Below are 15,685 nucleotides of genomic sequence, written 5' to 3'. Positions count from 1 at the left end.
GGCAGCAACCAGGAAGACCTGTGCCGCCCCTTCCGGGAGCTTCAGTGCACCAGGGTTCCAGATGGTCTTTGGCTTTTTCCTCTGGCGTCCGAGATGTGTGTGCAGGGAGCAGTCTCTTCTGGTTTCCCAGACTTGTCTGCCTCTCTGAAGGTTTAGCTCTCCATCCCACGGGATTTGGGTGCAGAGAACTGTTTATCCGGTCTGTTTCTTTCCGGTTCCGGTGGTCCATGTGTGTTTTTCTGAGATTGGGTTACCTCACTCGGGATGATATTTTCCAGTTCCAACCATTTGCCTATGAATTTCATAAAGTCATTGTTTTTGATAGCTGAGTAGTATTCCATTGTGTAGATGTACCACATTTTCTGTATCCATTCCTCTGTTGAAGGGCATCTGGGTTCTTTCCAGCTTCTAGCTATTATAAATAAGGCTGCTGTGAATATAGTGGAGCACGTGTCTTTGTTATATGTTGGGGCATCTTTTAGGTATATGCCCAGGAGAGGTGTAGCAGGGTCCTCATGTAGTTCAATGTCCAATTTTCTGAGGATCCTCCAGACTGATTTCCAGAATGGTTGTACCAGTCTGCAATCCCACCAACAATGGAGGGGTGTTCCTCTTTCTCCACATCCTTGCCAGCTTCTGCTGTCACCTGAGTTTTTGACCTTAGCCATTCTGACTGTTGTGAGGCAGAATCTCAGGGTTGTTTTGATTTGCATTTCCCTTATGACTAAAGATGTTGAACATTTCTTTAGGTGTTTCTCAGCCATTCGGCATTCCTCAGCTGTGAATCCCTTGTTTAGCTCTGAACCCCATTTTTTAATATTCCCTCAATTTTTAACTGTGTTTTTAAATGTGCACATTTCTCTGCTACTCAGAGCCCAGGAAATTCCTATCTTGACTAAGTAAGGGCATAAAGATGGAAGACTTTACAGACTCAAGTTTTTAATGACCACAGAACCTGCACCACATTTTAATGCCAATAAGGTAAAGGAAAAATGTTGCCTGGTACAAAGTGGATCGTTGCACAGACAGCACAATGGACCAACAGCCATAGCCTAGTACAGGGCACAGAATTCGGTGTTTTCTTGCTATGGTGAGAAAAGGTTAAAGTCAGGCCAGGGTTCTAACTAAATGTTCCAGGAAGGTCTTACCTCCAACATTCTTGTATTTATCTGAAACATTCCAGAGAGAAGGCACTAGAACACTGTGAGAGTCCAACATTCCAGTTGGCTGTGATTAGAACGTGTAATTCCAGGCAGCTCTATCACTGTGGTGTGGCGAATGTCCTACAGGCCTTCACCATTGATTTGAAACTTAAAGTGTGAATCTTTAGTGTCTGAGTCTAAAAGAAATTACGTTTTGAAAGTGAACTGTTAAGTTAGTGAAGTCATTATCGGATGGAGAGAGATGTTGCCAAGACTGAGAACTTGACAGCAATCCAAGGTGTCAAGTTTGGCTGTAAATACAGTGGTTAGGCTGCATGGTACTGTAAAGCTGCACTGACAGCATTTGTTGTTTGTGGCACCAAGAGAAAGTAGTTTGGGTATTATTTTCCTTAAAATTTGAATAGTATAGTGGCCTAACAATAATTTGAATGGATTATTCCTGAAAGGCAAAAGAGGATATTCAAAATTCTCTACATGTTTTCAAGTGATTTTGTGAGGTCATTATTTTCTTAGGTATGTGATGACTTGATTACCTGAAAATATGCAAATAGTTTTCACTCTCATCTCTGCCTTGCCTACAGTTCTCAGTATCAGCACATAGTTAACAGAAATCATTCAGAATTTAGAAGCTAGTTAACAACGGCCCTGGATAATTTAATCATGACACTGTGAGCTATTCTGTGTTGACAATTTAGGAAAATCTCAAGGTTTTCATTTTTTTAAGTCTACAAGGTTTCCAGTTTCTATTTAGAAATTGAATGCATGCCTGCTGACTTCCCCCCTCCCCATACACATTTTCCTTTGGGTAGTCACAACTCTGTGAAGTGAACAATGGAGATCCCATCTCCACTTGGAGGCCAGTTAAATAAAGCTGAAGACTCATGTGTACAGGGAGATAAGCTCCAAAATGTTATCCACTGATCACTCTTTTCTCCTGAGAACCTTGTGGTGGGTGCTTCCTCCTCCTGCTGAGGAGGTGTGGACTTTCGTTGTCATAGTGATAGACCACTGAAGAAACAGAAGGACTTTCCAGAGCCCAACTTGGTAGGAGACTGGAGGAGACATATAGGTAGGAGACCTGGATGGATGTTGACTTGAGGAAGGTCTTTGATGTATTGATTGCATTTAACTTGTAGAGTCAAGTGAGCTTTAAAGAGTTCTCTACTTTGTGAACCAAAATTAGTTTACAGTGTACATTTGACTCAGAGAAGCTAAGTAGCCTTTCTCCAGGCTTGCATGATATAACAGACTTTTCTTTAGACTGCTAGGGTGGGCTTCTCCCTGAATCCTTGCTAGTCTTCTGAGCTCCACCCAAATGGCTTGCATGGATGTCTCCTGTTTCATTGGATAGGGCACTTGGTAGCTATGTCTGTGACCTGTGATGAGATGACAGTAAGAAAGAAAGAAAATCTATTATGGGAATTTGAGTGGCAGAAGCTTTCATAAAGTTCGAGCAGGATGGAGGGGAAGACAAATGAAGCTGGTACTTGCCTTTTGTTTCTATAGCTACCAGTGTCTCCCTGAGTGCTCTAACAATGAAATGGCAACTCTGTGGACGGCCATGTTTGAAAGGAGCTGGTCAGTGTGCACCAAGAGTCAAGACATTTATATTAATGTTCTAAAGACCCAAACTGACTTCATTAGAGCCTTTATTATCTTTCTGAAAATAGTAATCCACAGAAAGCACAAGTCAGAACTCAAGGAACAAGTCTCAACCCAGAAAAACTCAAACTATCTTAGTCTTATACAAAGAGTTTAAGACACAGGCTTAATTATAATTATTTCTTAATCCAGTCTCTCTGGGTTATTATGCATCTGCCCAAGGACAGTTGATAGACCTACAGAGGAAAGGCAGAAATAGATGATGAGGGATCATCTAGATCAAACTGCAAGTAGCTTTGTGTTCACACTAAGGGTGGAAGACCGACATTCGTTCACCCCTCTGTTTCCCCAGCCTTGGCACAGGCCCCATGTCTATGCCAGGCACCTTCCTTTGAGTGTCTCAAGTACACTCTGATCCTCTTTACAATAGCTTCCAAAGTTGTATTTCTGTTGTAAATATTGTTTTTGGCCTCGTTTCCTCTGGCTCTTAACCTAATGTATCACCCTTAAAAATATGTTCTTTTTCACCTCTCAGGTTCACTGTCAGTTCAAAAGGCTTTCCTTGCCCTCTAGCAGCTAGAGACAGAAGGTTAGCAGTTACAATTTTCAATACTACTTTCCTTTGCAATATGCATTATGATGTAGGGTATAAGAATAATCATTCATAATATGTAATCTATAGCTTTTAATTTTGTCATCTTCCTTATCATTTGCAAGTTTGACTTTAAATTTCTTACCATGCTGTTAGAACATGCCTAATCCTTTTCAGTGTGTTTCAGAATACAACTACTCCTTGCAAATCTCAGTGATCAGGGGAAACATCAGATTGTGGTATGAAGTTCAGGGTTATCTTTGTCCACACAAAGTGTGAAGATGTGATTGGAGTGGGGGGGTGGGGTCATTACCGAGGAAGAAGGTAGCAATGAACAGCAAGAGAACTCACATCACAGTTTGTGGGTTTTGGTAAAAGATGAGTAAACCCAATGTGAATGTGATTGGCTTGGCTATGAAGATGTCAATTGTACCCTGTTCACTATTCTGCAGTCCAGAACAGGACATTAAGCCTCTTACTGAATAACTGTGGTTGCTTGAAATAGAGATACCTGGGATTTCCTGTCCTTAACTCTGTCCTCATTAGATTTCTTCGCCCTCCCTCCCTTCCTTCCTCCCTCCCCCCCTTCTTCCCTCCCCACCTCTCTCAACTATTTTATTATGATACTGGACCTCTGATTTATTTTCAACCACACTCCTTTGTACATTATGCATTTCCAACCAGTGCAGTGGAGAAAGTGGGAAATATTCTTGGTGGATGGAACAGACACCTGGAGTCCAGTGGAAGGTTGAAGAGCCAAAGGAAGTCCAGTATGACAGAGACTGGATGAACTAGAGAGAATAGGTTGTGGGAAGAGGTGGAGAGGGAAACTTTTATTCTTTGTCATGGGATGTCTTATAGGGAATGCTAACCATTCTGGTCTTACCTGCAGTGGTGGATTAGTGAGTCCCTTTAAGGAAAAGAATGACTGGATTCAATTAAAGAAAGTTTCAGCTATTTGTACACAGAATGATGGTAGCCCATGAGAGACACCCTGAGGAGACTAGTCACAAATATGATATGGTAGATGATGCCACAATCTCATCAGTGGGGCATGAACCAGTGCAGAGACCAGGAGACATGAATAGTGTTCATCGATTGACTTAAATACCTTGCTTGGGCTTTTTTGCTACTTCTTTTTTTTTTTTTTTTTTTTTGGTTCTTTTTTTTTCGGAGCTGGGGACCGAACCCAGGGCCTTGCGCTTCCTAGGCAAGTGCTCTACCACTGAGCTAAATCCCCAGCCCCTTTTTTGCTACTTCTATCTCATCTTCTGTCTAGATTGTCAGATTTCCTGCTGTCACCTTTGCACAGAGTTAATGTCCACCTCCACTGGACTCTCTCCACAATGAAATCTCATTGTCTCTTTCCAGTTGCTCCTGGTATTTCTTTCAAAATCTTTTTACTTGTTGACTTGGGCTATTCATTATTTACAGTCTCTCTCTCTCTCTCTCTCTCTCTCTCTCTCTCCTCTCCTCTCCTCTCCTCTCCTCTCCTCTCCTCTCCCTTGTATCCTAACCTTTGTTGATTTTCTTTCCAACTATATCCTTGTTTTTTCCTAGATGTCTCTAAACTCTCACTGAAGAGTCATGCACAAGGCCATCTACAATAAAAGAATCTTTCCCCTTATACAAAGTGTTCTCTTTCTTATCTGTTAACTACAAGGGCTCCACAGTTCTTCTTACTCCAGAAAATTGTAGCAGTCATTTGCTTGCTCCCTTACACTCATCTCTGATGTTCTCTGTATCCCACAGCCCTGATCTTTGCAAAGTGTGCTTGTTAGACTTCCTGAACAAATGGCTCTCCTCTTATGTTATGCCCAACAGGAGGCATGAGGGAGAGCCTACAAAGTGTAAGGATAAAACAGTGATAATAACCCCATGGTTCTTTAACTTGCTCACATGGGAGAACATTTTCATCCTCCTGAAATATCCATGTCTAGCCTATCCTTCTGAATCTGCTGTCTCATATTCACAGCCAGTGTGACTGGGACATCTCCTTCTAGCTCTCAGTGTAAAAAGGCAATGTTTTCCTGTAAATAGAGAAATGTCCTTCCCAGAGCTTTTTTTATCTGCTGAATGTTTACCTCAGTTCATTACCCAATCCTTAATTCTTAGAAAATATGTCTTTCTGATACACAGAGAAGTTGTTTCCCATATTAAAATGTCTCCTATTTTTCTTCAGGAGACTCAGTCTCTAGAACACTCACTCAGTGTGAGCTCAGGTCTCCTGTATGTTTTTCTGCTGCGTGCTTTCTGGGCTTTCACTACAGCATTCCTTCTCTCCAGTGGACTCCAGGCAGCAGCAACTGTGGCAACATCATCACTCTATCCCCTCTGAGTGCTTCAGCCCTGCAGCTGATACTGACTCCAGCAAATCTTTGGCATGCCTTTCCCTCTGAGGCCGGCCAGTAAGCTCTTGCAACACCATCGCAGTTACATTCCCCAGTCAAATTCCTCTGTGAAAGTTTCTGGCATGCCTTCTGTTTCCTTGACTAGGCTAACTTGCAGGGATACAGTATTTCAAAAAGTATTTAGGATCCAAAGAACTTTCAAAATAATACAAAGCAGGCATGGTAATAATTCCAACGCTCAGGAGTCAGAGGCAGGTATATCTCGTGAGTTCAAGGCCAGAGTAGTGAGTTTGAAGACAGCCAGGGCTACATAGAGAGACCTTGTCTCAGCTCCTCCCCCTCCTATCCCTCATGATCTCAGCTTTGCCAGTGAGTATGTTGTTGAGTAACTAACTACATTTCTGTGAATCAATCTTTTCTTTTGTAATTTGGGGTTGTTATCTTAGGAGAAAATGTTTGAGAGTTAACTATGATAGAGGGTGGGGCAGTGTTTCATGAAGCTCTGAGAATTAACTATGATAGGACATTTGAGAATCATAGGACAATATGAGAATTAAGTAATAATAGGAGAATGCTTCATAAAGCTCTGAGTAGGCACAAGGTTGAACTTTTACTAGCACATGTTTTATCTTCCTGTGAATTATTTCATGCCCTTCTAAAAGGTTATCTGTTTCATGTGAGCACAGATCTGACCCTTTATTTCTTTCTATAACCACCCTTTTAGTTACATATTATTATTGCTTACTGCCTGGCAATTGTTTGACAAATACAGCATTGTCTATCTAGGGAAAGAACTAATTTATCTCCCAATACTATACCATTCCCATGCTTTCAAACATTTTCCAAAGAAAAGAATTTAATCTGCTAGATGCACATAGTAGGTCTGAAACTCTGAAACAGCAAACATCCCATGGAATAGACCCAACAACTTTAGTAACTCAACAACACAGCACAGGGGGAGGAACAAAACAGTTTGAATAATCAGAAATGTGTCTTCGTGGTTACTTCCAAAAGACATTGTTTGATTTAAAATGCTGAAACTGTAGATTGTAGTTCTTGAATTCCTGCAAGGAAGCTTCATGAGAAGACATTCGGGTTCCAGGGAAGTTCCTCGGGATTGTTATAACTTCCACGGCTCCATCATTGCATAGATCCTCTCTATCCAGTGCTTCTCAACCTTCCTGATGCTGGGACCCTTTCATACAGTTCCTCATGTTGTGGTGATGCCAAACCATACAATTATTTTTATTGCTACTTCACCACTGTAATTTTGCTACTGTTCCAAATCCTAATGGAAATATTTGTGTTTTCTGATGATCTTAGGAGACCCTTGTGAAAGGATTGTTCAATCCCCAAAGGTATTATGGCCCACAAATTGGGATCCACTGCTCTAATTGTTATAAGTAGAAAATGAAAAAAACGACACTACGAAAAGGAGCAGAGATAGAAGTCAAGAGGTCTGGGAGCTGAGGCAGGGAGCATACATTTGAAAGATTCTGGCTTCCAGCATTTTCAAACACAATAAAAAAACATGGTGAGAATATTGATTTAGCATAATGAAGTAATGTATTTGGTATGGAGGAAGGAAGGTTGGAAGAGGCAGTATGGTGGAGAGGAATGCCTGGGGTGATGTGTTTCTCACACCAGGGGAAGCCACCAGCTGCTGACCCTGGCTTGAGGAACACTATTCATTCACACCAGGGCCACACTACCACTGTTTCGTGTATTGTTTATAATTAAAAACAGCAACACATTAAGCCATGTGCATAGAACCCCATCATTGTTAGTTACTCTGCCTGTTGTGTGTGTCTGCAGGAGTTCCTGGTGGGGAGCTCCTTGGGACACTACTTTGATCAGAATCTCGTCATGAAAAAGCCATATCAAAACACTCTAGGCAAAAACCACTATGAAGACTTTCCATTTGGGACCATTTCAGTTGCATGTGATCTCTTTAAAATTTGGAGTATGTGGTTTAGTGCCTCTTTATGTGTGTGTGTGTGTGTGTGTGTGTGTGTGTGTGTGTGCGTGCGTGTGTGTGTGTGTGTGTGTGTGTGCGTGCGTGAGTGCTATGACTAGGATACGTTCTGAGAATGCTTTTTCAGTTAATGGTGCTGATGCATGCATGATGTCCTCAGCAGATTCATACATCCCCCTCTCACTGGTTGCTTTTCAAGGAAAGACATCTGCTGTAGCATCACCCGATAGATGTGTTAGGTTTCACAGTTTCTCTTTTAATTGTGGGTTAGGATTAATGTGTTTCCTGAACCAGAGGGAATCATATTGGTAAACTGTTGACTTGTTTTGAGAAAATGATTCAATGGAAAATGTTTTCTTGTTAGAGACAGCAGAAATCAGGTTCACAACTCAAAAGAGCTGACGCAGCACTAGGCTGGTGTCTAAATCCGTCCTGAACATAAGCTGCTCTGCTTACTGCTAAAAATAGTTTGAAGTTTAATTAGTTGAATGTAAAAAAAAATGCACTCCTTTCCCGCAAACTTGTCATTAAATGTGTCTAATTGGGAGTCAGGAAACCATTGGGTTATGACTTGTAAAATTAGTGTTTCCTGGTTACTGAGAAGTCCTGATAATTTGTTCATGCATCTGCCTTCTCTCAGTGTGGATGTACGTGTGTGCGCAGGTGTGCATTTAGGTGCATTCCCATGTGTGTAGAGACCAGAGTTTTATGACGTGTCCTCCCTTGTTATTTGCCGCTGCACGCTCTTGAAGCAGACCCAAAGCTCATTGAGCTTGAAGCTCAGCAATTGGCTGACCAGATGACCCACCCACTAGCTCTGGGAATCTGCCTGTATCTACCCCCTTCTGCCCAGCGGAAATCAGGTTATAGACTAACACGGACACTTCTAGCTTGTACACAGGTTCTGTGTATTCACACCCAAATCCTTATGCTCATTTGCATAGCAGGCACATCACTGAGGCTTCCCCCAGCTCCCTATTTATATTTCCACACAGTCTACCTTCTCAGTTGTTATTTGCTACATGTGGATAACCCAGAGGTTAAAAGAATTAGTCCCCCTTCTTATGAAGCTGTTAAGTGTTTTCCTATGAGCTTTGGCATAATAGAAATATATTAAAGTATTAAATGGAGTCCTAGTTTTGGATACGTATTTAATGATGCAATGGTTAAAGCAAAATTTTGGTGATAAACAATCTGGAATCAGGCTAAAGACCATAAATGAGATTTCCCAGGCTTCGTTTGTGGCTGAAGTCTAGAAATAGAAAAAGTTCCATAATTCTACTTGCTTCTCTTGCTGTTAATTTGTTTGATTACATTTTTTATTTAACTTTTAAAATTATCCCAACCCACAGTCAGCTTGTGTGTCTGTAATGTAGTAACAGCCTCTTGACCTAATTCAAATATGTATGCACGATTTAAAATGTCTTAATTTTCTTAATACTTTCTTGCTTTTTAAAGGATCTTTTTGGGACAATCATTTTTGTCAGATTAAAAACGTTAGCTGAGACTCAGATTTCTTCTTGCATTTTTCCCATGCTTTTGTAGATGATCATGGATGTTTCTGGGTCCCTGAAATCTTTGAGAAACCTTTGACTGATTTAGCAAAGCTCTGAATCTGACTTTGCACCAAAGCCTGAGGGGTTTTGGTTGTCATGGAAATGAGAGATAAATTTCAGTGGGGAATGCTTGAGGGTGGTCCAAAGGAAACTCACACTGTGCTGTCTGTCCAATCTTCCCAACTTACTCATGCCCCAGGAAAATCAAAGGACTCCAGTTTCCCAAGACTTCCTGCTTTCCCTTGACCCAGTTCAGACAGGCATTCCTTTTACTTCTAAGCTCACCTCAAATCCGGGTATTCATGTCTGACTCCTTTGGTTTCGACAATGACATGTAATTGCACTCAATTTTGACCTCTTGCAATGTATCGAATGAACTTTTAGAGACTGCATCAACTTAATTGTCTTGAAATTAGTAGCCATTTTTGTATAAACCTCTCAGGGAGTCCAGGGCAGCGAGTGTGGCATCCTTAGCCTTACGATTGCCTTCTGTGCCTAGCACAATGCCTTCCACAAGCAGATGTGAAGATCCTGAACACGGAATGGCAGGTGTTTGGAAACCAGTTAAACGTCTGCACCCACCTGGCTGTGATAGGTTGTGCTGTCTTTGGTAAGACCCACTCCAAGCTTCTCCTTTCTTCCATTGACAACATAACCAGAAAAGAGTCTGGTGGCTAAGGCAGGGCAGAAAAATCACCTGCATCTTCAAATATTAAGCTTCTTACTTGCTAATTCTGAGGTCTAAGGAAATTATACATTTGTTTCCTCAGCTTACCTATCTGTAAAATCGGCTGATAAATAATGGTATCTTCCTCATGAGGACAGTTGTGAGGAAATCCTTATGAGGATAATGTGAGTTGATGTTTGTCTAGTGCTGAGACTGGCAGTGGTTACACAGTGTCATTAGTTCACTAAAAGGAAAAAGAATTTGAAAAAAGGCTAATCGTTTTATAAAACGTCGTAGGCTTAAAACCACATACAGTTGTAACACACTTCTTTCTTAGAACTGTTTTGCTTTTAGGTGAGGAGCAGTGAGATTAGAAGTGTGGATGTGTTTGGACTCAGTCTCACATCCCTCTCCGTCCCTCCAACGTATCTTTTTCCTTATGGATATCGATTCCTTGACTTATTTTTTATTTTACAACTATCACTGCACATCTATATGTGAAAAACATTTATAAGTTGAAAGTGCTGTTGTATGATATTTTGTTAGGAATCATGGAGAAACAGCGTGTCTTGAAAGCAGGGTGAAGGGTGACCATTCAGGAAGTCTCAACAGAGGCTATGAATTTTGAGCAGAAATATGAAGTCATGTTTGCCATATTGAGGAAGGAACATCTTATACAGATGCAGTACACGGTTCAGAAAAGCCATGAACAGAACAGCTGGACATTTAAGGTAGAACCGGAATCGTGATCTTTCAAGAAAAATGTGTAAAGGATGTGGAAGTATGTTAGGATGACCTGTGGATGACTCATTAAGTACGTGACTTTAGGTTCGATGTTTGTCCTCAAGACAGCAGAAAGGAGGGAGGTGGCGTTATTAAGTGAGTAGTCAATGACATCACATTTGTTCTGATAGCGACATGACCAGGAACCTCTAGTCAGCCTTTCCATATCTGTATGTTTACTGCTCTTTCTCGAAAGAACAAATCAGATAATTAAACATACAGTTTTATCTGCCTGGAAGGACAAATCTACTGATTATTACATATTAGTAAATGTTTATGGAGTGCAAAGTATATTTTGATTTCTATAGTTTGAAATATCACATTGAGTATGTCTCTTAGCTAAAGAAGAAGGTATTCTGTGAGCTGGGAGGCAGCTGGGAGGCCAGTACTCTCCTCTGGTCACGACCTTGAGAGCCCTCAGGGGGAAGGAAGTGCAGGCCAGAGCTTCTGTCTCCAACAACTTCCTCATTACCTCTAGCCCACTGCACTGTTCTTCTGCCCTTGGTCGAGCAGACTCTTGTTTCCTCTTCTCAGTCCTCTACTGAATCTGCCACTAAGCTCAGTGGCTGCTGTTTCTTCTCTCAAAACCGCTCCCTCCTTTCTAGTCTGCCAATAAGTACAAGGCTCACCGACAGTTTTGTTGACAGAGATTGTTTTCTCTCTCTTGAACTGTTGTAGAGTTGTTATTTATTTAAGGTCCTAACTTCTTTTAAGCAAGGAGGTCCTTCAACTCTTGGTGTCATCTTTTAATCCAGGGAAAATGAATTAAAACAATTACTTCTATGGGGGACATATAAAAGTGCTGTGGCACAGAACAAGGTAGTGGTCCTTTCTGTGTGGTGATGTGAAGGGGAATGATGGGCTGGTTGAAGACATGCTTATGGGCCAAGACCCATATGCCAACTAGATGCTGTCCAGTGGATGTCTACTTATAAAACACTGATATGGAAGAGTTTCACCTAGGTTTGAATTAGCACATGAAATGTCTCTCATCTAATAATTGGGGACAATCAGCTATGGTTTGATGAACAGTGTGGAGGTAAGCAGGCCAGTCTGACTTTGGCCCATGAAGTGACTTTCTCTGTGGGAGCATATTTATAGTCAGACCTTCCAGGAGAAGTTAGTCCTGTCTGGACTTCTACATCACTGCCAACTGAATGAAATTCAGATACTGCTTCAAGGTATTAGTTTCTATATTTACAACAAAATCTGCGCATAGCTGCCTGTTTACATTAATATCAGCCTCTCTGGGCTTGACAAATGCAGTAAATCAGGGTAACAAAGGAGGGAAGGGAACCAGGCTTACATATTCTCAGACTATGGGAATTTTAAGACGTATGCTTTGAAAGACAGCATCTCTCCAGTCTCTATTTCTGTGTTTACAAGTTTTAATTTCCAATATTTGAATTCTAAAGTCATGCTGAGCTCTCAATGTAAATAAATCACTATATAACTGTTTGCTGGTGATTAATTCCTAACTCTTAAACATACCAGTGGCACATATGCATTGTATATACCTATTTTGGTTTCATAAAGACATTTCTTAAACTATATAATGTACTTTGACCTCATTGAGAGCATTTCTTCCCCTTTCGACTCCCCCAGCAGTCACCTTTCATTTCCTCAGTTTTGCTTCGACTTTCATTCCATATATGGATATACTTAATCATTTCACTAGTTTATGTTAGATCTAGGATTCACAAATGAGATAAAAATTGTAATATTTGAGTTACTCACTTACTACGATTTCTAGTTGCTTTATTATCTTACAAACAACAAAACTGCACTGTTCCCCACAATGTAGACGCTAAATAAAACTGTGCCATGTGCATTAATGCATTTGTTTTACCCATCCACCCACTGACAAGGAGTTAGGATTTTTCTATCACTTAGATATTGTGAATACTGCCATAGTTAATATTGGTGTTACTATATCTCCATAGTATGAATTCGTTGGATAAATAAATACCCAGGGTGCTATGGTGAGTGGATATGGTTGACTTCAGGTTTTTAAGGATCTGTGTACTGATTTCCATAGTGACTGGCCTAACTTTCATTTCCCAGCAGTGTCCAGATTTCCTTTTCTCATGCTTCTGTCCCATACTTCTTGTTTTTTGACTAATACTACTCTGAATAGTTTCCATCTGTATTTCCCTGATGGCTAAACATGCTGACCATTTTCTCCTGTTTGCTGGTCATGTACACTTTGTCATTTTGTGCTGTCTGTCCATTTCATTAGTCATGTATTGATTGGACTCATTGGCTTGTTACTGCACTCAGAGTTCTTTATAGATTCTAGATATTAATCTTCTATAAAATACACAGATAGTGAAGGTTTTTCTCCCATTCTATACTGAATTTTTCCCCATAATTTTTCCCTTTGCCGTACAGAAAAAATTCTTGGATCCAATGTGTTGGTTCTTGGTATTATTTTCTGAGCTACTGGAGACCACCTTCTCAGAAAGGATTTGCTTATGGATACATCTTCAGTTCTGTTCTCTTATGTTTTACCTTAACAAGTTTAGAAGTTCACGTCTTATGTGAAGGCTTTTGGTTCATTTTTGAATTGATTTTTGTAACACAGAGTAAGGGCAGCAATTTAGCTCTGTTCTTCTACCTGTGGCTATCCAGCTTTCCCATTACAGGTCAATGAAGAAGATGCTTTTTCTCCAAAGTATGTTTTTGAGCCTTTAAAAAAGGTCTAGTGGATGGAGCTGTGTGGGTTTAATTTTGGTTTCTTTACTCTGTTGTATTGATCTACACATCTGGGTTTGTGTTAGCAGCATGTTAATTTGGTTACTATGCTTGTGCAGTGTAACGTGAAATCAAGTGTGGTAATACCATTAACACTGTTCACTTAAGAAATCTACGCATTATCGAAAGCTCCATTTTACATATAGACTTCCTCATCTTAAGCAGTAGTCAGTGTCTTGACCCATAAGAATTTCTTACGTGTAGCGGTAGTTTTATATTGGCAGTGACTAAGTGTGCTTTTTCTGTGGTTCAGTGACCCTCCAGAGTTTAAATAAAGGTCAACAAAAGAGTTTGTGTTGGGTGAAAGAAAAGTCTCTCTCTCTCTGTCTCTCTCTCTGTCTCTGTCTCTGTCTCTCTGTCTCTCTGTCTCTCTGTCTCTCTCTCTCTCTTTCTCTCTCTCTCTCTCTCTCTCTCTCTCTCTCTCTCTCTCTCGTTTGTGTCTTTGTCTCTCTGTTTCTGTCTCTGGGCGTGTGCGTGTGCACATGTAAACACACTCACACATGCTCCAGAGAACAACTTTCAGTGTTCCACTTCAGTCTCACTCCATCTTTTATTCTTTTTCTGAAACAGTGTCTTTTTGACTTTAAACTAGCCAAATATGCTTAGCTATCTGGACATGTACGGCTTCAGTTTCCCCCCTTTCTGTGTCTCCTCAGCACTGGCATTACAAATGGACCACTTCAGCTGTCTTCTCTTTTTAAACATGGGGGATCAAATTCAGGTCTTCATTCTTGCCAGGAGAGTACTTTACAGACTGAGCTATTACCCAAGTCTTTATTTCTTGTAATACAGTTTCTTTGTTAGTGGTCTGGGACCATTTGTTATTGCCACATTAAAACTTGTTATCTTGTCAAGTTTTGAATTAGTTAAAGAAAAAAAAACCACTTCTGAGGGTGTCCATACATTTCATTTTTCATTTAAAAAAAACCAAATAAATGATATCTGTGACAAGCTAGAGAGATGGCTCAGTGGTTAAGATCACAGTCTGCTCTTCCAGAGGACCTGGATTTGATTCCCAGCAGCCACACGGTACCTTCCGACTAACTGTAACTCCAGTTTCAAGGAACCCACCACTTTCTTCTGGCCTTCCCAGGTATTGCGTGCATGTGCTGCATTCAGGCAAAGTACTGATGAGCATAAAAAGTGACAAATTATATATAGTGGAAGTAAGAAGTAGCACCTTCCAACAAAAAAAACCCCAAAAACCAAAAAAGCAGACAAACGATTTAAAAAAAAAAACAAAAAACTCAAAGAAAAAAATCCTGAAACAAAAACAAAACACAAACCACTTTCCCGTTTTCAGAAGACAGAAAAACAAAGTCATTTGCTGCTCTCCTGGAACTTAAATGACCATGACCAAGGTTGGCTAGAGAAGGCATGCAGCGAATGTGTTCAATAGTTTTATTTTCTGAGTCGAGTTTGTCACTCCTTCTTGGCACATGTCAAAGCGAAGAGGACACCTCGCAAAATCGTAAGAAGTGGGAGTAATCACGTAGCTCTGGCATGGATGATTCTTCACAATGTTGTAATAAATGGGAGGGAGGGCAGTAAGCTTTGGGGATGTTTGATCCATATTACCTCACAATAAAGCTTAACAAATAGTAACATATTTAGAAAATGCATACTATCAAAAAGACACAATTAAATTTGATGTAGACTAACACCATATATCATTCTTCATAAATCCTGAAGAGAGCTGAATCCTTCCACTCACATGACTGTTGATTCATTGCATAGAGGCTTATATAGAGGTTATAATCACAATGACATTCTTTTTGATTTGGGCATATGTAAATTTTAAGTTAGAAATCAAAAAAAGAAACCAGGTTACACCACTCAGGGTATGTTCCTTGCTGTATAGATTGGGTAATGCAGCCCCAGGGTGCAAGACGGACTGGGATTCAGAAGTAGCTGCTGTTAAACTGTGGATAAAGGGCTGGAGTAAAGCACTGAGTGCATGTGCATGAGGGCTTGTGTCTAGAGTCCTAAGGCTCATAAAAAAAATCACATGAGGCATCCTAGTCTGTAATCTTGGAGCTTCATTGTCAAGAAGGGAGGTATAGACAGAAGAGTCCCTGGACAAGGTAAAAGGCAAGATTGGCACCTTAGGTTGTCCACTGGCCTTTATACACACACACTCACAGGCAAGAACGCACACAGACATACAAATATAAAGTTTAAAAGTGTGGACAGAAATGTAGAACTAACCCTAATGGTGTCTACTTTAACTAGCCAGAGAGGG

This window comes from Rattus norvegicus, chromosome 2 (assembly GCF_036323735.1).
Source record: "Rattus norvegicus strain BN/NHsdMcwi chromosome 2, GRCr8, whole genome shotgun sequence".
Classification (NCBI taxonomy): domain Eukaryota; kingdom Metazoa; phylum Chordata; class Mammalia; order Rodentia; family Muridae; genus Rattus; species Rattus norvegicus.
This window is presented reverse-complemented; position numbering follows the sequence as displayed.